This window comes from Henckelia pumila, chromosome 3, assembly GCF_033568475.1.
Source record: "Henckelia pumila isolate YLH828 chromosome 3, ASM3356847v2, whole genome shotgun sequence".
In the NCBI taxonomy this organism is placed as follows: Eukaryota; Viridiplantae; Streptophyta; class Magnoliopsida; order Lamiales; family Gesneriaceae; genus Henckelia; species Henckelia pumila.
In genome coordinates, this window is record NC_133122.1 from 177704062 (window position 1) to 177727277 (window position 23216).

General features: G+C 38.1%; 1 pseudogene; it reads right to left on the reverse strand.

Annotated features, from left to right (window-relative positions):
• Positions 1-5303: 5303 nt before the first annotated feature.
• The window catches only part of LOC140890040 (monoterpene synthase TPS4, chloroplastic-like), a 41562-nt pseudogene continuing 23649 nt past the window's right edge, over positions 5304-23216 (reverse strand).

Consider the following 23216-nt stretch of genomic DNA (forward strand, 5'->3'; position numbering starts at 1 on the left):
CAGCTTTTAAATGGGTTACCTTTGGATCAGATTGGTATCTAGCACATAAACACACACTGAACATGATATCAGGACGACTAGCAGTCAAATACAAAAGACTCCCTATCATGCTGCGATACATGGTGTTGTCAACACCAGCCGCAACACTGTCTTTTCCTAATTTTTCACTCGAGCCCATAGGAGTTTTCATGTTCTTAACATTCTCTTTGCAAAACTTTTTCACCAAGTTCTTTGCATACTTACTTTGACAAAGAAAAATTCCTTCATTTGTTTGCTTAACTTGCAATCCAAGGAAAAAGGTTAACTCTCCTACCATGCTCATCTCGAAAGTAGAAGACATGCATTCAACAAAATTATCAACATGCTTTTGAGAAGACGCACCAAAGATAATGTCATCCACATATACTTGACAAATAAGAATTTCACCTTTGGCCTTTTGAATAAAAAGGGTTTTGTCAACTTCACCTCGTTTGAAGCCAATTTCGAGTAAATACTCGGTCAACCTACCATACCATGCTCGTGGAGCTTGCTTCAAACCATAGAGTGCTTTCTTCAACTTGTAAACATGATCCAGGTGATGTGGATCCTCAAAGCCTTTGGGTTGCTTCACATACACTTTCTCATTCAAAATACCATTCAAAAACGCACTCTTCACATCCATTTGATAAAGTTTTATACCCATATGACATGCAATAGCTAGCAATATTCGGACTGACTCAATGCGGGCAACAGGAGCGAAGGTCTCATCAAAATCAACCCCCTCAACCTGCGTATACCCTTGAGCAACCAACCTTGCTTTGTTCTTAATGATGTTTCCTGATTCATCGGTTTTATTTTTGAAAATCCATTTTGTACCAATAACATTACCATGATCAGGTGGTGGAACCAAAAACCAAACATCATTTCAGACAAATTGCTCAAGTTCTTCATGCATGGCATTTACCCAAAATTTATCATTCAAAGCATCATTGACATTCTTGGGTTCAATATTGGAGACAAAACAGGAATGCATTACCTGAGAGTACACAGAACTCATGCATACTAAACCAACCATCTTGCAGTAGTCAACCTTGTCCTTACCTCGAGTTTGCCTTGTTCCATGCACATCTCCAATAATCTGTGATGAAGGATGATTCTTTTATATCTTGCTTAGAAGGTTCTTTTCAGTAATCATTTCAGCTTCATCATTATTTTGGGAATTTTCCTCATGAATTTCTGAAGGAACCAGTGTTGTGTTTGGTGTTGTAACATCTGGGACAACACTGTGTTCTTCGGGAGGAATTTCCAGCAAGCCTTCAACATCATCTTCAGCAGTTTTTCCTTTGAGATCTGCACCATCATAAAAAACGACATTAATGGATTCCATCATTGTTCTGGTCCTAAGGTTATACATCCTATATGCACGACTATTAGTAGAATAACCAAGGAACAAACACTTATCACTCTTGGAATCAAATTTTGCTAGGTGATTTCTATCATTCAAAACATAACACACACAGCCAAATATATGAAAATAGTTAAGATTTGGTCTCTTTCCCATGAGAATCTTATAGGAAGTCATTGAAGAACCACTTCTCAAATAAACCCGATTGGAAATATGGCACGCTGTGTTCAATGCTTCTGCCCAAAATCCTTTGGAGATATTTTTTGAGCTCATCATCACTCTAGCCATTTTCTACAACGTCCTATTCTTTCTTTCAGCAATTCTATTCTGTTGAGGAGTTTTTGGGGCTGAGAACTCATGTGAGATGCCCTTCTTATCACACAAAGAAGAAAAAGATGAGTTCTCAAATTCCTTTCCATGATCAGTTCTGATTCTTGCTACAGTCAAAGTATGTAGGTTAGTAATCTTGGTAAACAACTTCTTAAACACATCAAAAGTATCTGATTTTTCTCTAAGAAACCTTACCCATGTAAAACGTGAAAAATCATCAACACATACCAAATAATACTTTTTACCTCCATAACTTTCGACTTCCATAGGACCCATCAAATCCATGTGCAAAAGTTCAAGACACCGTGTTGTCCCACAGTGTTGTAACACAGGATGCGCAACACGGGTTTGCTTACCTTTTTGGCATGCACCACAAACATATGGAACACCAGTCTTTAGATTTGAAAGACCTCTGACAGCTTCAAACTTTCTCAGATTCTTTAGGGTCTTGAAATTCACATGTCCAAGTTTTTGGTGCCATAGACTAAACTCATCAATCTTTGAGTGTCTACATGCCAATTCTTCACCTAGTTGGTAGCAGTTATCCACTGATCGTGTACCTGTGATAACACAACGATTAGCATTATCACAAACTTCACAAGTATTTTTATCAAACTTCACATGCAAATCATCATCACACAGTTGACTAATTAAAATTAAATTTGCAATAAGTCCTTCAACATGTAAGACGTTGTGAAGCTTTGAAAACCCTTCCACATTGAGTGTTCCTTTGCCAACAATCCTTCTTTTTGCACCTCCTCCATAGGTCACTCTACCACCATTCTGTTCAATGTAGTCAGTGAGGTGATCTTTCAAACCTGTCATGTGTCGTGAACTTCCACTATCAAAATACCAATTACCTGCAGTATTAGCTTTCAAAGAAGTATAAATAACAAAACATCTGACATCAGGCTTTTGAACCCAAACTTTCTTCATAGTGGGCCTCTTTTTGCCAGTGTTGCTCTTAGTGTTGTGCAACACGGGGGACAACACTTGCTTAGATTCCCACAAAACATAGTCATTCTTCAACTTTAGACAAAAAGGCCTGATATGGCCAGGTTTGAGACAATAATGACACACAAAAGGACATTTCCATTGTTTCGGCTTTGGGACAGAAATATTTTTCTCAACAATGGGTTTCTTACCTTTCAAGGAAGTTAAAGGATGGTTCAAGAAATCATTACCTTCCTTCACAAACACTGGTGTTTTGGAAGATTCACCAGTTTCAAAAACACTTTCTTTAAAACCAAGTCCAAACTTATCATTCTTACCCATAGTCAAAATGGAATCAAGTTTGCTCGAACTGGAATTAAATTTTTCAAGTGTTGTTTTTGCTCTTTCAAGTTCAGAATTCAGCAACCTTAATTCGAGATCTTTCTTACTCAAGAGAATTTCCAATCTAGCCATAGCAGCTTTCAATTCAGTATTCTCTTTTGTAAGAGTTGTGTTCAAATCACATGTACAACTCTTCATAGAGTTTTCGAATACCTTCCAGAGTATAAGGATCAACTACCTGTTCTTTATGATTACTGTAATTATCAGGGTTAGAAGCAACAAAACAAACAGATTTTTGAACAGTGTTGCGTCCAGGTGTTGCGACACCGGAGCCAACACCAAGAGGATTAATCTGAAAATTTTTCTTACTCTCCAGTAAAGCAGTAAAAGATATGAGATCTGCCTGTTCAATCTTTTCTTGTTCTTCTTCAGAATCATCATCACTCAGAGAAGCATTCATACCTTTCCAAAGGCGATTTGCGCATTCATAAGCATAGTGGCCATATCCCTTACATTCCCTGCATTGAACATTATCAAAATTTTTGCTTGAGGACTGAACCTTACTATCATACCTTTGACGAGGTCCTCGAGTAGCAGCAGGTTTTTGAGGCTTCTCTGAAGTAGTCAATCTAGGAAAATTTGAGGATTGTGCACTTTTCACATCCTTCTTTTCTTTCATTACCTTGAGATAATCAGTAAATTTCTTCGAGATCAAGGCAATAGAATTTTCCTCAAGATCAGAATCCTTTACTTCCTGTTGAACTTCAGCAAAATCCTTGTAAATATTATTAGATACTTGAAAAGCAATAGATTTACCTTTCGAGTCATCTTCGGCTTCCAACTCCATCTCATAGGTGCGAAGAGAACTAATTAACTCATCCAAACCCATTATAGATGTATCTTTTGATTCATCTATAGCACAAACCTTGGTGTGAAATCTTTTGGGAACCGAACGAAGCACTTTAGATACAAGTCTCTCGTTTGAAATAGGATCACCAAGAACAGATTCTTCATTTGCAAGGCTCTTCAATCTTCCATTATATTTCATGATGGTATCTGATTCCTCCATTCTCATTTTTTCAAATTTTGAAGTTATGAGACGCATCCTTGTCTTCTTAACACTTGCCGAGCCTTCACAATGAGTTTGAAGTTTCTCCCAAGCATCCCTAGCACAAGTACAAGTACCAATTAGATTAAACATGTTCATATCAACAGAAACAAACATAGCATTAAGAGCTTTAGCATTATAAATAGCCGCAGTATTCTCTTCGGCTGTCCATTGTGATCTTGGCTTTGGTCCTGGTACATCATCATCTCTCATCGGCGGTGTCCAGCCATCAAGAACACGTTGCCAAGCCCTGGACTCAATGGATTGAATATACATGCTCATCTTCAATTTCCAAGGGCCGTAATTTGTTCCATCCAAAATAGGTGGACGAATTTCACTTGTGTACGGAGTGTCCAAAACTAACCTGTAACACAAACCAGGAACACACTTAGTAAATTCAAGTGGTGGCTCTGATGCCATGTGAAATAAACGGTGTACGTGGTTGTTATGTAAAATAAGACAATGTTGTACTTCGTTTCGTAACACCAAAGACAACACAGTGCAGCGGAAATTTAAAGCGTAAATAAAAACACAAATAATAAATTTTGCACGAGTATAAAACTCGTGCGGGTGCCTTAGGGCTAAATATCACTAGTAAACGTAAGAGCAGTCTTACAAAACAATCCTAGTGATTTTACGAAAAGTCATTAAATACTAAATTTCTCAACACGTTGAGAAATCAAACTTGCATCCTAAAATACGACAAGGTATAAAAACTATTGGATGCAACTCCCGTGGCCTAAATTGAATAGACAGTAAAGATCTTCGAACAACACTATTCCCACAGTGTTGTCTCTGATGTCTTCAACATGAACGACAACACGGGGACATGCAACAACGATGGTTGCAAACCTTGCTTCAGAATTCTTCAAGATCTTCACTCGAATTCTTTAGAGTATGCGCAGAGTAGTTTTCGTCTGAAGCCATCACTTTCTTTTGTGCGTGGAAATATTCTTTTATAGATAATCATCCAAGCTTTGAAGATTTCCTTAGATAGAGTCCTACAAGAATAGGTAACAATCTTTTAGTAGGAAATAAACTCTATCAATACATGGAAATCAAATCATGATAATATCAAATTATATTTTATCAAATAATCACATTATCACGATATGATTTAAACTTTGGCAAATTTATCTTTAACATATACGAGATATACATGGAATATTTACCAAATAATCTATCTTGTCTAGAAAGAAAAATCTTCTAATTTTCAATTAATTGGGGCCGAAATATACAAGGAATAACATTCCTTTCAAATTCAATCATAAAAGCTTCCACAGTATGGATCCACTAAATCGCAAAAAAATAACATATAATGAGTTTGATTTTTGTAAGATAAAAGTCTTTGTATGTCAGTATATTTGTACGTACGTATTACCGATTCCTTAAAGGAAATGGTGAATGTTGTTAGATCAATTAAATTATATGGGCTTATATGTGAATAATTATGTATTGTTAAGTTCCAAATTAAAGTGATCAATTAAAGTTTTCAGTTATTAGGCTTTAATGTATATAATAGGACGTGGGACTTTGATGTGTAGAGATTAAACTGTAATTTCTGTTTTCATGATGGGCTGAAACAGAAATATCAGAGATAATTAACAGAACTATCTATATATCGTGGTTATGGTCCCCAGATCACGCGTATGATATTTCACTATCTCTAATCCCCATTATTAGAATAGAACCAAAGAGAAAACAAAAGGGCTTTCAGGAAGAACGCGTAGATCTGGAAGGTCAACCAACCGTTCTCTACAGATTTCTACTAATTTAAGATCATGGCTTCAGGTATGCTTCCGCGTTAAGTTTCAGATTATTCTTAATGATTTGACATGATGATTCTGGCTAGTTTATGGTTTTAATATTTTCAACAAGTGGTATCTGAGCCACTCGTGTTTAAATCATTAAGATGCAAATTATATTCGATTTGGTTTAATCGAAAACATACTATGATTGTTTTGAATCAAATTCGAATTTTTCAGTCCCATTTATTTTTATTTATTTTCGGATTTATTTTTTAAAAAATTAAGGTACATCATTTTCAGATTTAAGAAAATTTTCTGACCCATCACATATTTTTGGATAAAGTTTAATTTGGTTATAAACTCAATACTTTTTTATTTTTTGGGTTTAAGATTTAAATATTCAATTTATTTAAATAATGATAAGATTATCTTTTATATATTTTACAATGAATTAATTGAAACATCATGTTGCCAAAGTGACCTCTCTTGTGGATGTTTATTTATTTTCAAATATAAAAGGTTTTGTGTATGTAATTTTTATAAATGTTAATCGGCCCAAAAGAAGGTTAATATTTAATATTGTTACATATGCATGTGTGGTGGTAAACATGTGATAGTTATTCGCTCTTTTATGTAAATAATAAATCGGCCCAAAGAAAGATTTTTTATTTGACATGATATTTACTGTCAGTGTTTGACTACTATGCCAAGATATCACTTACAAGTTAATGTTTTGTCCAATGATAAAATATTAATGGAGTGCTCGGTATTCTGCAATGGAGTTTACATTATTTGAATTTATTGATTATTTTATATAGATATTTGTTGAGCATGTATTATTTTGTTTTTGTTCTCTGTTCAGATTTAATTCCTGCAAATATCATTTCCAACATCAATTCAATTCCCGTGTTAAATGGCTCAAACTTCAAATCATGGCAAGAGAATTTGCTTATAGTTCTCAGAGTCATGGATCTAGATCTTTTAAAAGGGTTGACCCCGAAGAGGACCCCATCCCACATAAGCCAGAGGCCCATTGGCTCATGCGGGGGTTAAATCAAGAGATGTGCACGAGCGACAGAGACCTGAGGGAGGGAACAACATGGCCAACCCCCAGAGCATACCCTCCCAAAATATTTCAACAGGGAATATGCTCCACACGAGGATCGAACCCGCAACGCTGGAAAATTTTTTCCCACGTCACCTCAGGCCTTACTAACTCGCCTATGCCCCTGTGGGTGTCATGGATCTAGATCTTGCGATAAGGGTTGACCATCCTCCTGCTCTTACTGATGAGAGTACCTTTGATGATAAGAAGGAGTTTGAAAAGTGGGAGAGGTCGAATCAAATGTGTCTGATGAATATGAAGAAAGCCATTCCGAAAACATCCAGGGGAACGATGTCTAGAGACATCATTACAACAAAAGATTTCCTTACAGATATTGAAAAGAGGTTTGCCAAGAATGAAAAGGCTGAAATTGGTACACTCTATGCAAATCTAATTTCAATTAGGTATAAGGGTAAAGGCAATATCCGGGAGTACATTATGAAAATGTCTCATCTTGATTCTAAATTGAAAGCACTTAATCTTGAACTCTCTGAGGACTTGCAAGTACATCTGGTTTTGATATATCTTCCTCCACAGTTTAACCAGTTTAAAATGAGCTACAACTGTCAGAAAGAGACTTGGTCTCTGAATGAGCTCATATCACACTGTGTCCAGGAAGAGGAAATGTTGAAGCAAGATAAGACAGAAAGTGCTCAGTTAGCCTCTAACTCAAAAGTCAAGGACAAAAGAAATAAAAGGAAGGGTAAGGAAGCTGCAGTTACACAACCTCCAAAGAAAGAATAGAAGGATCCTAGTGGTTCTCAAAGTACGACATGTTTCTTTTGTGGTGGTGAAGGGCATATGAAGAGGCATGGCAGTAATTATCATGCTTGGCTTGCTAATAAAGGCATGCTTCTTAATATGGTTTGTTCTGAGGTTAATTTGAGTTCAGTGCCTAGACACATGTCGCGAATAGATTCTGGTGCAATAACTCACATCAGTGTGTCTTTGCAGGGTTGCCTGGATTGCCGAAAACCAAATGATGCTGAAAGATTCATCTATGTTGGTGATGGAAACAAAGTTCAAGTTGAAGCAATTGGGAAATTTAGATTATTGTTAAAAACTGGAATTTATTTGGATCTTTTTGAAACATTTATTGTACAGTCTTTTAGGCGGAATTTGGTTTCTATTTCTGCATTTGAAAAATCTGGTTTTTCTTGTTCATTTGAAAATGGAATATTCAGTTTGTTTCGTGATTCAAATTTGGTTGGTTCTGGTTCTTTATCAGGCTATGATAATCTTTATTCTTTGGATACTATTGCTTCATTTAATGAATCCTTGCAAAACAGTAAAGGCACTAAAAGAAAATTAACTAGTGAGAATTCAGCTGCATTATGTCACAAGAGATTAGAACATATCTCCAAAAGGAGAATACAGAAACTTGTGTCAGACGAAATTCTCGAACCTTTAGATTTCACAGATTTTAATATTTGTGTTAATTGTATAAAAGGAAAACAAACCAATAAAAGGAGATTTGAAGCCAACTGGACTTCAGGCGTCTTAGAACTTATACATACTGATATTTGCGCACCATTTCCTTTGGCTTCTTGGAATGGTCAACAGTATTTTATAACGTTCACTGACGATTTTTCAAGATATGACTTCATTTATCTCATTCATGAAAAGGCACAGTCATTGGATGTGTTCAAAAGTTATAAACCTAAGTTGAAAATCAACTTGGATTAAAGATTAAAACCGTTAGATCTGACTGTGGTGGTGAATACATGGTAGATATGGTGGTTCGGGTGAACAACGTCCAGGATCTTTTGCTAAATTCTTAAAGGAATGCGGTATCGTCCCACAACATACTATGCCGAGTTAGCCCACTATGAATGGTGTTGCTGAAAGACAAAACAGAACGCTTAAGGACATGGCGAGGAGTATGATTAGTCATTCTACCTTACCAGAATCACTCTAGGGAGAAGCACGCTAAATACTGCAGCATATATCCTTAACATGGTTCCGACAAAAGCAATTGCCAAAACCCCTTATGAACTTTGTACAGACAAAAAGCCTAGTTTTAAGCATTTGCACATTTGGGGATGTCCAGCTGAGGCAAGGCCTGTAACGTCCCAATTTCTCAATCGAAACGCTACTCAAACATACATACTTAAAATTTTGAGAAAAATAAAAAAACTTTGCGGAAGCATCAACTTCTTTATTAAAAGAGCGTATAATAAGTGCACAAAATAGAATAGCATCTAAAAATATTTGCCAAACATGACCATCAACTTAAAAATTAAAACTTGTTTGCCTCTCATCAAATAAAAATGTTTAAAACATCTTCCATTCTAAAGCATTCACACTCATGCATTGCCCGTTGGACCGACCCCTGCCTCTTCTTCATGTCCGCCCACATAATCATCAATAAAAGCATCCACATCATCGTTACCTGCACCATTCAAGTATAGTGAGTCGAAAGACTCAGCAAAAACATGCAGAAAAAGGATTTACTAACTTGAAAATAAAAAAAACATTAACTTAAACTTCAATGCAATAAATATAACCTTAATATAGCCATATCATAAAAAAAAATGTTTGGGGTGATGAAGTATGAGTAGTGTGACAACCGTCATAGTGAGCCATTCATAGTTTTCTGTTAATCAACAAGCATATGGCATTACGCCAGTAACTTTCATTCTTTTGAATAGCCGCTCCGGAGCTCATCTCGAAGTGCATACCCCATATAATCACCACAAGACGCATAAATCATCAAAATATTTTCCAAGTATCACATCATTCATCTTATCATGTCATTTCATAAATATCGTAACATATTCATAAAGTTTCTCGTGACGCTACATGCTTAAGATCCTTCAAAACAATTCATGAGGGAATAGCTTTCATGAGAAAATCACATAATCATGCAGTACATAACTTGACTGACCCACGTGAGGCATTCCGTCCATTTCGGACCTTGAAAACTTTAACATTCTTCATGAACATTCTTAAAAATAATTAAAATACCCTAAAATATCAAAATCATGATTTTTAGGACTCAAAAACTCATAAAATGGGGTGGGAAAATCGAGCCTGAGGCGCGGGCGCGCTGTCTCAACAGCGCGGGCGCGCTGTCTCAACAGCGCGGGCGCGCCCTCTTGGCGCTGCCACCGGCGCGGCCGCGCGCGCCGCCCGCTCGCAAAAGTGCGGGCGCTCGGCACGGGTGCACTGCTTCAGCAGCGCGGGCGCACCTCCTGTGCGCAAACATGCACGACTCAGGCGCGGGCGCGCTGCTTGGCAGCGCGGGCGCGCCGTCGCGACTTTTTTTTCCGAAAATTGATCTTTTCTGCCCTTTTTCAAAACCCATAATGCTTTGGGACGTTTTTTTCCACAAAAATACCATTCAACAACATCAAAATTTCAAAATAACTTGTACCAATACATCAAACATTTCAAAGATTTTGAATCAAAAACCTTCATAACTACTTTTACCCAAAAATCTGATCTATTGCATTCAAATCTTTCAAAACTCAATAAACATGAACCGAACACATCAGGAATGTTTCACGTATCACAATCAAGCAACATACTCATAACATTTTCAAGAAACATTCATAGATCATCAATCAAACACCTAGGGTTTTATCTTGAAAATATCTATATTCTTGAATGGGTTTAAAAAAAACAGTAAAAACTTGCCTGAATCGTCTGATTGGGATTAACCTGGACTGCGGAACGATCTAGCCTTGAGAAGTCGAAGAACCCTAGCTTGAAGATCGCAGTGTTTGAGAGAGATTTTGAGAAAATAAAAGTGAGCATTCAAATGAGAGTTCAGGAATAAATTCTGAACGCTTTTCTTTTGTGATTAATGGGCTCCAACACGGCCCATTAGTTACACTTAAAATCCTTTAAAATTTTACTCTCCTATTTAATAAAAATACACTACATCCCATTAAATTTAATTTATATAAAAAAACAAATTTTCTTTACTCCTGCCAAGGCTAGGCTCGTCCCTACGATCCAAAATTAAAACCAACCTGAAACTTTAAAAATAACACATATCACATAATTCACATAACAATTAATTTATCTAATTAACATGCATTAAATCAATTAATCGTGATTAGGCTAGTGAACTTTTTGGACCTTACAACTCTACCCTTCTTAAAATAATTTTGTCCTCGAAATTCGACTCACCAAACAGTTCAGGATAGCGTGCTCGCATATCCTGTTCGGTTTCCCAAGTAGCTTCCTCGACCTACTGGTTGCGCCATAAGACTTTCACCATTGGAATCTCTCTGTTTCTCAACCTACGAACTTGTCTGTCCAAGATTTGAACAGGAATCTCCTCGTAGGATAAGTCTGACGTCCATTTCACTGGCTCATAGCGGATAACATGAGAAGGATTTGCCACTTACTTTCTTAGCATAGAGATATGGAAGACATTGTGAACACCCTCCAAGTTTGGCAGTAGTGCTACCCGGTATGCTCGAGTCCCAACTTTTTTTAGGATCTCGAAAGGTCTTATATATCTTGGACTCAATTTACATTTCTTTCCAAATCTCATAACACCTTTCCATGGTGACACCTTTAAAAATACATGGTCACCTACTTCAAACTCCAAATCTCTACGTCGCTGGTCGGCGTAACTTTTCTGTCGACTTTGAGCTGTCAACATTCTGTCTCTGATCCTAGCTATTACATCCACCGTTTGAGTCACTACATCCGGTCCCAAAATAGCTCTCTCTCCAACTTCATCCTAGTGTAAGGGAGTTCTACACCTTCTCCCATACAATGCCTCATAAGGAGCCATGCCAATAGTTGCTTGATAACTATTGTTGTAAGTAAACTCCACTAACGGCAATTTCGATTCCCAACTACCCCCAAAGTCGATCATACAAGCTCTCAACATGTCTTCGAGTATTTGGATCACTTGTTCTGACTGACCATCTGTCTGAGGGTGGAAAGCTGTACTGAAAGCTAGCTTCGTTCCCAATCCTCTATGTAAACTTCCCCAAAAGTTTGAAGTGAACTTAGGATCTCTGTCAGATACTATCCTCGCTGGTACTCCATGCAATCTGACAATTTCTCGAATGTACAGCTCTGCATACTGATTCATCGATAAGTTATTTCTGGCTGGAATAAAATGAGCTGACTTAGTTAACCTGTCAACTATCAGTCTATCACCCAAATCGAGTTCATCCTTCGCGGTGAAATTGGCAATCCTACCATGAAATTCATAGTGACATCTTCCCACTTCCATGTGGGTATTGGCAATGGTTTCAGGAGTCCCGCTGGCCTTTAAATTTTTACCTGTTGACAAGTCAAGCATTCACTCACAAACCTTAGGATATCCTTCTTCATACCTGGCCACCAATATAAGGATTGCAGATCCTTATACATTTTCGTACTTCCTGGATGAATGGAATACGGAACAGTATAGGCTTCAGTCATCACTTCAACTCTCAGTGAGTCTACTGCTGGCACCCACATTCTACCTCGGTGATGAACAATTCCATCTTTGTCCCTCCACAACGTCAACTGTTCATCAGAAGCTTGGCCTGTTCGGATTCTATCGAGCAAATTCGGTACTACCGTTATTGCTGATAGTGTGCACACATCCCTTGGTTCGAGTACCTCCAAGCTCATCCGTTAAAAGTCAGCAATCAGCTCCTGCTGGACTGTCAATTGGTTCAATGACGCGGACTTGCGACTCAATGCATCTGCTACTACATTAGCCTTACCTGGATGGTAGCTAATATCACAGTCGTAATCCTTCACCAATTCCAGCCATCTACTTTGCCTCATGTTCAACTCCTTCTGGGTGAAGAAGTATTTTAGGCTTTTGTGGTCAGTGAAAATCTGACACCTTTCGCCGTACAAATAGTGTCTCCATAGCTTCAAAGCAAAAACAAATGCCGCCAACTCAAGATCATGAGTCGGGTAGTTCCTCTCATGGACCTTTAGCTGTCAAGATGCATATGCTATTATTTTATCATCATGCATCAAAACAGCTCCTAATCCACTCTTAGAAGCATCGGTATAAACCACAAAACGACCCGTGCCTTCGGGAATTGCTAGCACTGGCGCTGAAATCTGTCTTTCTTTCAACTCTGCAAAGCTCTTCTCACATTGTTCTTACCACACAAACTTCACACCTTTTCAAGTTAAGAAAGTCAGTGGTAGAGCTATCTTGGAGAAGTCTTGAATAAATCTTCTGTAGTATCCTGCTAAACCCAAGAAGCTCCGTATTTCTGTAGTATTTTTTGGGGCAGCCCAATTACGAACCGCTTCCACCTTCGACGGATCCACCTCAATTCCCTTAGCTGAAACTATATGACCCAAAAATGAAATCTGCTCTAGCCAAAATTCACACTTACTGAACTTAGCATAAAATTGCTTTTCTTTCTAAATCTGCAACATTGTAGTCAAGTGCTGACGATGTTCCTCCAAACCGCGAGAATAGATCAATATGTCATCTATAAAGACTATGACAAACTGATCCAAGAAAGGTTGAAACACCCTATTCATCAAATCCATGAACACAGCTAGTGCATTGGTCAACCCAAACGGCATTACCAAGAACTCGTAGTGGCCATAGCGAGTCCTGAATGCTGTCTTTTGCACATCTACATCCTTGATCTTCAACTGATGGTAGCCTGATCGTAGATAGATTTTTTAGAACACCTCAGCCCCTTGAAATTGGTCGAACAAATCGTCTATTCTGGGCAAGGGATATTTGTTCTTCACCGTAACTCGATTCAGCTCTCTATAATCAATGCACAGCCTCATTGACCCATATTTCTTCTTAACAAACAACACCGGTGCACCCCATGGCGATACACTTGGTCTGATTAACCCCTTATCCATCAACTCTTGCAATTGATCTTTCAGTTCTTTCATCTCAGTCGGTGCTAATCTGTACGATGCCTTAGAAGCTGGCTTAGTTCCAGGCATCAATTTTATCCCAAATTCGACTTCTCTGACTAAAGGCAATCCCGCAACATCATCGGGAAAAACTTATGGAAAGTCCTTCATTACCTCCACTTCCACGAGTTTCGGTCGCTGCACTTCCGACTCGCCAGTTAGAATTGCAAGAAATCCTGTACACCCATTACTCAATAACTGCCAAGCTGTTCCTGCAGAGATCATACCTGGTGAGCTCCTCTTAGATGTAGTGCGATACACAAATGGTTTTCCGTTCTGATCTTTCAAAGAGACAGTTCTCCGTTTGCAGTTAATAATAGCCTCATGCTGAGCCAACCAGTCCATCCCAAAAATCATCGAAATCCACCATCTTCAAAACAATAAAATCTGCACACAACACTAGACTCTGCATCTGAACCTTGCAATTTCTTACCACACTACTACTTTTCAGTTCTTCTCCTGAGGGTAACGACACACAAAATTCCAAAATAGATTCTTTCGGCAAGACCCTCAATTTCATCATAAAACTAACAGACATAAAAGAGTGCGTAGCTCCTGTATCTATCAACACGAAAGCAGGTAAATCAACAGTACGGATCATACCTGTGACAATTGCAGAATCTGGGTCAACCTGATCGTGAGACATAGCAAACACTCTTCCCTTGATTGGATCCTTTGATTGCGGGCAATCCTTGGCGAAATGCCTGTTGGAGAACGGCGATCAGATCAATCAGAATTGATACCCGATGCAGCGGAAGTTTAAAAATTTTATATGGAACTATTCCATAATGGGTATCAAAACTTTACGATTAAATTGTGTGTGTAAAAATTAAATAACAATTATAAATTTTTACCTCCAATCTCGAATCAAGATTATGGACACCAACAGATTGCTCTGCTCTTGTTGTATATCCCTGGAACTGATGGATGAACTGTTCTTCAATCAGGTCCACGAACAGAGATTTAATCCCTCTGATAGATTGCACTAGAAAATCTATCAGAAGTTTCTACGAAGAGAATTAACGAATTTGATCCGTTAAACCAGACTGTAATTCAAAATTCACAGACTGGATTTTCACGAGTAGAGAGGGAGGGGGGCGGCCACTTTTGAGAGAAAATAACTAAGTTTTCGAAAATTGTGACCTGTTGTGTGTAATTTCTGTACTGCAATAACTTATTTATAATGTAGGCCACTAACAGCTTAGGGCCCATTAGTCATAAGTTCAAGCCCGACAAGCAAAGCCCGCATGTTCAGAAATTAATATAAAATTCATCATGACTCCGATTGATAAACCGATTTCACCAATGTGCACAGAAACCATTTCTGCACCTTTTAAAGTCAAGATAAATTTTTCTGAATCCGAATTCAGTGATTTCCAAAAATGCCCATCCCTATGTCATTTTAGGAAATCTTACTCCTCTACTCTTAATTAAGAAGTCCAACTTCTTTGTTCATTAAATTTAACTCTTTAAATTTAACTATCTCAACGGGGATTAAAAATCCATTACTCTGTGTGACCCTCAATGGTTCAGGGATACAGCTAGCCGTGGGCTCACAACTCCTTGTGACTCGGAACAACAATTTCCGACTTGCCCATCGAATCATGGTAAGAGCGCCTAGCAACATCGCCCCATGATTCCCTAGGTATCACTGATAGTGCCTGCAAGAACCAATAGATTTTGGTTAGCGTACAGTACGGTCCCTTCATCCAAATATCCCGATCGAATCAACAACCATTGGTAAATCGAGAGTCGTTCGAGATTCGATAACTATGCAATACATCTTGAAGATCAAATAGTGACATCGCATGTGCTACTAAGAAACCATTTCTTAAAACACATCATGTACTCTGGCCAGAGATTCGTCACACTAATATCTCCTCAGATCGCATAGGATATCCACACTCGCAAGTATGTGGTGAATCCTTGACAACAAAGCATCGACTCCTATATGTGTTGTAACTGTACCCAATCCCGACACCTGATGACCCCAATAGAGTCGGTAAACGAGTCAAAGAACAGTACTAGCATATAGAGTCTCAATGATGTTTCAAGTAGTAAGGACTAATGGTGTACAACCAAAACCGCGGACTTTATCCACTCGATAAGTGATAACCACTTGGAAAGTCCGGATAGGGTAGTTCGATCATTCATCATATGAATATCCATTTGCATGCTTCGAACATCTCTATGTTCCCTACCAATGAAACGTGGTACTCTGCATCGCAAATGCTAGTCTCAAACTTGAGCGATCCTTATCCTTATTATCGGACGGCTCAATCGACTAGGAACAGTTTAGAATATACAGTGACTATAAGATGTGTTTCATGATAGACATCTCCATGTTCTACCACATCTTACATACACTATAGTATATTCAAGGTCTTTATCAAAACAACAATAGTATATCACAATATAACAATATGAAGAAAGATAAAGTCATTGCCATTAATAAAAGTGTAAATAATATTAAACAAAAGATTGTTTATACAAAGAGTCATCAAAGCCCTTAGCCACAAGTTGGCTCACCGGGCACCCACTCTTTCAATCTCCCACTTGCCCTATAGCCAACTAGTCATACTACGTAGACCCATTGCTTCGCGATGTTTGTCAAATAATGGTCCTGGCAAGGGCTTAGTAAGTGGATCATCGATATTGTCTGCAGAGGCCACTCTTTCGACAGTGATGTCTCCTCTTTCCACAATCTCCCGGATGATGTGGTATTTCCTCAGTACGTGTTTGGATCTTTGATGAGACCTTGGTTCCTTTGCCTGAGCAACGGCACCCGTGTTGTCACAGTACACCGGGACTGGACCAACAAATTCAGGAATGACGCCCAACTCTTGGACGAAATTCCTCATCCAAACGGCCTCTTTAGCAGCAGCTGATGCTGCCATGTATTCTGCCTCAGTGGTGGAATCCGCTGTGGTGTCCTGCTTGGAACTCTTCCAAGAGACAGCACCGCCATTGAGCATGAACACAAATCCAGAGGTTGACTTCGAGTCATCCACGTCACTTTGGAAGCTAGAGTCGGTATAGCCTTCCAATTTTAGTTCTCTTCCTCCATATACCATGAACATATTCTTAGTCCTTCTTAAGTACTTAAGAATGTCCTTCACGGCTTTCCAATGCATTTGACCAAGATTAGCTTGATATCTGCTCGTGACACTCAGAGCAAATGCTACATCCGGTCTGGTAGATATCATCCCATACATGATACTACCTATGGCTGAGGCATATGGTACATGTGTCATTTTCTCTATCTCTTCATCAGTCTTGGGACACATAGACTTGGATAGAGAAACTCCATGACACATGGATAGATGTCCTCTCTTGGACCCATCCATTGAAAACCGTTTCAATATGGTGTCGATGTAGGTTGATTGAGTGAGTCCTATCATTCTCTTAGATCTATCTCTATAGATCTGTATCCCTAGAATATAGGATGCCTCACCCAAATCCTTCATCGAAAATCTACCTGATAACCATATCTTTGTTGACTGCAACATCCCTACATCATTCCCAATGAGTAGGATGTCATCAACATAAAGTACTAAGAATGTCACAGCATCCTTAACTACTTTCTTGTACACACATGGTTCCTCCGGGTTTTTGATGAAACCAAAATCCTTTATTGTTTTATCAAATTTCTGGTTCCAACTTCTTGATGCTTGTTTTAGACCATAAATTGATCTCTCAAGCTTGCATACCTTATGCTCGCTTCCCATGGATGTGTACCCCTCAAGCTGCTTCATATAGATTTCTTCCTTAATGTCTCCATTAAGAAAAGCAGTCTTCACATCCATTTGCCATATCTCATAGTCATACCAAGCAGCTATGACAATAAGGATTCTTATGGACTTGAACATTGAAACTGGTGAAAAGGTTTCATCATAGTCAACTCCTTGTCTTTGAGTATAACCTTTCTCCACCAATCGCGCCTTGTAGGTCAATACCTTACCATCAGGCCCAAGCTTTCTCTTGTAGATCCATTTACACCCTATTGGAACAATTCCATCGGGAGGATCTACTAAAGACCAAACTTGGTTTGTATGCATCGAATCTATTTCCGACTGCATAGCTTCAAGCCATAAATTTGAATCCGCATCAGAAATTGCTTCCTTGAAGTTTCTTGGATCATATCCAACATCGGGTTCATCTTGATCCCCTTCAAGAAGAAGACCATATCGAAAAGGAGGTCTAGAAGTCCTCTCGGATCTTCTAAGTATAGGCGTGTCTATCAATGGTTCCTGAGGTGTAGGATCGTTATTTTGTATTTCGGGTTCTTCTCGAATTTCTTCGAGTTCCATCATCTCGCCTTTCTTATCCAATAAGAACTCCTTCTCCTTCTCCAAGAAGGTGGCATTCCTTGAAACAAACACCTTTGTTTCAGCAGGATGATAGAAATAATATCCGATTGAATTCTTCGGATACCCTACAAAATAACATAAGGTGGATCGACTATCCAACTTATCTCCCACTGTCTGCTTCACGTAAGCAGGACATCCCCAAATCCTCAAGTACGAATACTTAGGAGCTTTGCCATTCCATAACTCGTATGGTGTTTTGTCCACTGCTTTGGTGTGGACGTTGTTCAACAACAACACCGCCGTTTCAAGCGCATAGCCCCAAAACAAAGGTGGAAGCTCAGTGAAGCTCATCATGGATCGAACCATGTCCAACAAAGTTCGATTACGACGCTCCGATACACCATTCAGCTGTGGTGTCATAGGAGGAGTCCACTGAGAGAGAATCCCATTCTCTTTCAGATAGTCCAAAAACTCGGTACTCAAGTATTCTCCACCTCGATCCGATCGAAGTGCTTTAATACTTTTACCTAGCTTGTTTTCTACTTCAGCCTTGAATTCTTTGAACTTTTCAAATGCTTCAGACTTATATTTCATTAAATATAAATACCCATACCTAGAATAATCATCAGTAAAGGTAATGAAGTAGGTGTGGCCATATTGAGTACCAACTCTAAATGGACCACAAACATCTGTATGAATCAAATCCAACAGATTTTGACTACGCTCAGGTTTCCCCTTAAAAGGAGATTTAGTCATTTTTCCTTTCAGGCAGGATTCAGAAGTAGGTAGAGAGTTAATATCAGACATATCAAACATGCCCTCTCCCACTAGCTTGTTCATCCTCCTTGAGGAAATATGACCTAACCTAGCATGCTAAAGGTTTGCCGGGTTTTGGCTATCGATTTTTCTTTTGTTTGTTGTTGCCGGTTTATCAACATAATTTATTGGAACGTCTTTTAATTTTAAGTTATATAGATCGTTTTCAAGTTGTCCATTTCCAATCAAACATTCATTCTTGTAAATATTGCAAATCTCATTCACAAAATTACAAGTAAACCCATCTCTATCAAGCATAGAAACAGAAATAATGTTTTAATGAAATCTTTGGCACAAATAAAAACATCTCTCTCATAATATAGCTTAAAATTGTTTTGCAAAATTAAACAAATATTTCCCATAGCTATGGATTCAACTCTGGAACCATTCCCGAGCCTTGACTGTGTCTCACCCATCCTTAGCCTATTACTTCTTGTCATCATTTGCAACTCATTGCAAATGTGAGATCTACATCCAGTATCCAATACCCAAGAAATAGTATTAAGAAAAATATTTATTTCAATGTTAAACATACCCTTTGCAGTTCGCAACTGCTTGAGGTATTCTTTGCAATTACGTTTCCAATAACCGAGTTTCTTGTAGTAATGGCAAACTTGTTCAGACTTGTCCAATTTTGCATGTAACATTTGGCCTTGAGATCATGGTCCAACCATTTCTCTAGTTCAGCCAACCTTTCGGCAGTTACATCAGCCGGGGCTGTTTTCGGAGAAGCCTTTTCTAACACTTAGAAAATCTTTTCCGAACTCAGGACAATCTCAACTTATGGAACCATTCCGTATTGTTTGCGCCAGTAAGTTTGTTTTGTTCGAGAATTGAAACATGTGGATTACGAAGATTCATCATAATGATATACTGAGATGAAACAGACAATTATCGATGATTGTTTAATTAATTTACTAAGACATAAAATAGGCGAAATTTATTTTATGAATCTCACTCCCACTATTTTAACGATTTCACTACCCTCTAGTGAAAACGGGAAACTGTTTTCCTTAGTGAGAACATGGAGTCCAATTGACAAACTATGGTCCCGAATAATATCAGCCAACCATAATTTTCAAAAGGTAGAGCCCAATTGCTTCCAAAGCAACCTCCACGTTTTTACCTCATGTCCAATAAGGGCCCAATAATATGACGCCGTTTATTGTGACATGTCAAGATGACCCATCAATATTAAGTTGTGATGGACGGTCGCCATGTGGATTCCCCAATAATATGAGCCGATCCCATGGGAGTTCCACCCAACTTACAACATGTGTCGATCCAATGTACAGCTTTCCGACGAACGGACCCCCCCAATAATATGAGTCGGACCGTATCCGCGGGTAGCATCTCATACATTGATCGTTGATGGAAGGTAGGAACATTTAAACAAATTTAAATTTCCATTATTTATCTTGATATCAATTTTAAATCATATTTAAAATGAGGGATTTTAATTTTGAAAATTTGTTTCATCATTTTTAAAATTTTGTATGCTTGCTGGATTCACACAATTTTGTCTAAAACATGCATATAACAATAATATCACATATTATATAGGATGATCGATTCCATTTCTAATCGAACCGTGGTTGCCAATCACGAGTCTTAGTCCAATCCTAGGTAATATGCAGTATGCAATGCAATCCTATTACATTGTGCTTCCAATTTACATTTCTTCTGTCTTTATTGTCTGCTGGGCCCACCTCCATCTTCAAATCTTCATCTCCCACTAAGTCTAATGTATTTACAATAAATAACAATGACAAGTAGGGGATACATTTTTAAGGGGTGGGAACGGGCCATAAACCAAGCCCACTTTTATTATATATGACAATTCATATTGGGCCATAAACCAGGCCCATTAATAAATCCAACAACAATAAAAAAAAATTTAAATTCCTAACATACACCTATAAAATTGGTCATGGCAATCGATCATCCTTATCCAATAACATTTAATTCAAAATTAATTTATTGGATAACATGCAATGGCAATTTAAATTTAAAAGGATAAAATCATATTTCATATATAAAATCTTATTTTACATACAAAATCATATTTTATCTTTTTATCAAATAAAATCATATTTTATCTATAAAATCCAATTTTATACATAAAATCATATTTTACTCAATATATCCATAAGATCATATCTTATCATCAATTGTACCAAAAATAATTAATTTCAAAATTCAATTTAACGGATAAAATATTTAAATTTTCAAAAAATTCAAATTTATCCAAAAATCAATTTTAAAATTTTCGGACTCGAACAATTCGATCCGACGCCTCGTGGACCAATCAAAAACAATTTTCGATCGGACCAAAAATAGAATTTTAACATATTAAAATTTTAATTTAAAAATTAAAAATAATTTTTCGCGGGCCGCCCGGGACGTTCCCGGGCTGCCCGCGCCCCAAAGGGCTTGGGCCAGGCAGCCCGGCTGCCCCTAGGGCAGCGACGATCGCTGCCCGGGTTTTTGCCCGAAAAAAAAAATTTTATTTTTAAAATATTTATTTTGTTTCAAAAACCGAGGCTTAAAATTTTTTGTACAATCGATTAATTTAATCGCTTGATCTGAGCAACCTGGCTCTGATACCACTGTTGGAGAACGGCGATCAGATCAATCAGAATTGATACCCGATGCAGCGGAAGTTTAAAAATTTTATATGGAACGATTCCATAATGGGTATCAAAATTTTACGATTAAATTGTGTGTGTAAAAATTAAATAACAATTATAAATTTTTACCTCCAATCTCGAATCGAGATTATGGACACCAACAGATTGCTCTGCTCTTGTTGTATATCCCTGGAACTGATGGACGAACTGTTCTTCAATCAGGTCTACGAACAGAGATTTAATCCCTCTGATAGATTGCACTAGAAAATCTATCAGAAGTTTCTACGAAGAGAATTAACGAATTTGATCCGTTAAACCACACTGTAATTCAAAATTCACAGACTGGATTTTCACGAGTAAAGAGGGAGGGGGGCGGCCACTTTTGAGAGAAAATAACTAAGTTTTCGAAAATTGTGACCTGTTGTGTGTAATTTCTGTACTGCAATAACTTATTTATAATGTAGGCCACTAACAGCTTAGGGCCCATTAGTCATAAGTTCAAGCCCGACAAGCAAAGCCCGCATGTTCAGAAATTAATATAAAATTCATCATAACTCCGATTGATAAACCGATTTCACCAATGTGCACAGAAACCATTTCTGCACCTTTTAAAGTCAAGATAAATTTTTCTGAATCTGAATTCAGTGATTTCCAAAAATGCCCATCCCTATGTCATTTTAGGAAATCTTACTCCTCTACTCTTAATTAAGAAGTCCAACTTCTTTGTTCATTAAATTTAACTCTTTAAATTTAACTATCTCAACGGGGATTAAAAATCCATTACTCTGTGTGACCCTCAATGGTTCAGGGATACAGCTAGCCGTGGGCTCACAACTCCTTGTGACTCGGAACAACAATTTCCGACTTGCCCATCGAATCATGGTAAGAGCGCCTAGCAACATCGCCCCATGATTTCCTAGGTATCACTGATAGTGCCTGCAAGAACCAATAGATTTTGGTTAGCGTACAGTACGGTCCCTTCATCCAATTATCCCGATCGAATCAACAACCATTGGTAAATCGAGAGTCGTTCGAGATTCGATAACTATGCAATACATCTTGAAAATCAAATAGTGACATCGCGTGTGCTACTAAGAAACCATTTCTTAAAACACATCATGTACTCTGGCCAGAGATTCGTCACACTAATATCTCCTCAGATCGCATAGGATATCCACACTCGCAAGTATGTGGTGAATCCTTGACAACAAAGCATCGACTCCTATATGTGTTGTAACTGTACCCAATCCCGACACCTAATGACCCCAATAGAGTCGGTAAACGAGTCAAAGCACAGTACTAGCATATAGAGTCTCAATGATGTTTTAAGTAGTAAGGACTAATGGTGTACAACCAAAACCGCGGACTTTATCCACTCGATAAGTGATAACCACTTGAAAAGTTCGGATAGGGTAGTTCGATCATTCATCATATGAATATCCATTTGCATGCTTCGAACATCTCTATGTTCCCTACCAATGAAACGTGGTACTCTGCATCGCAAATGCTAGTCTCAAACTCGAGCGATCCTTATCCTTATTATCGGACGACTCAATCGACTAGGAACAGTTTAGAATATACAGTGACTATAAGATGTGTTTCATGATAGACATCTCCATGTTCTACCACATCTTACATACACT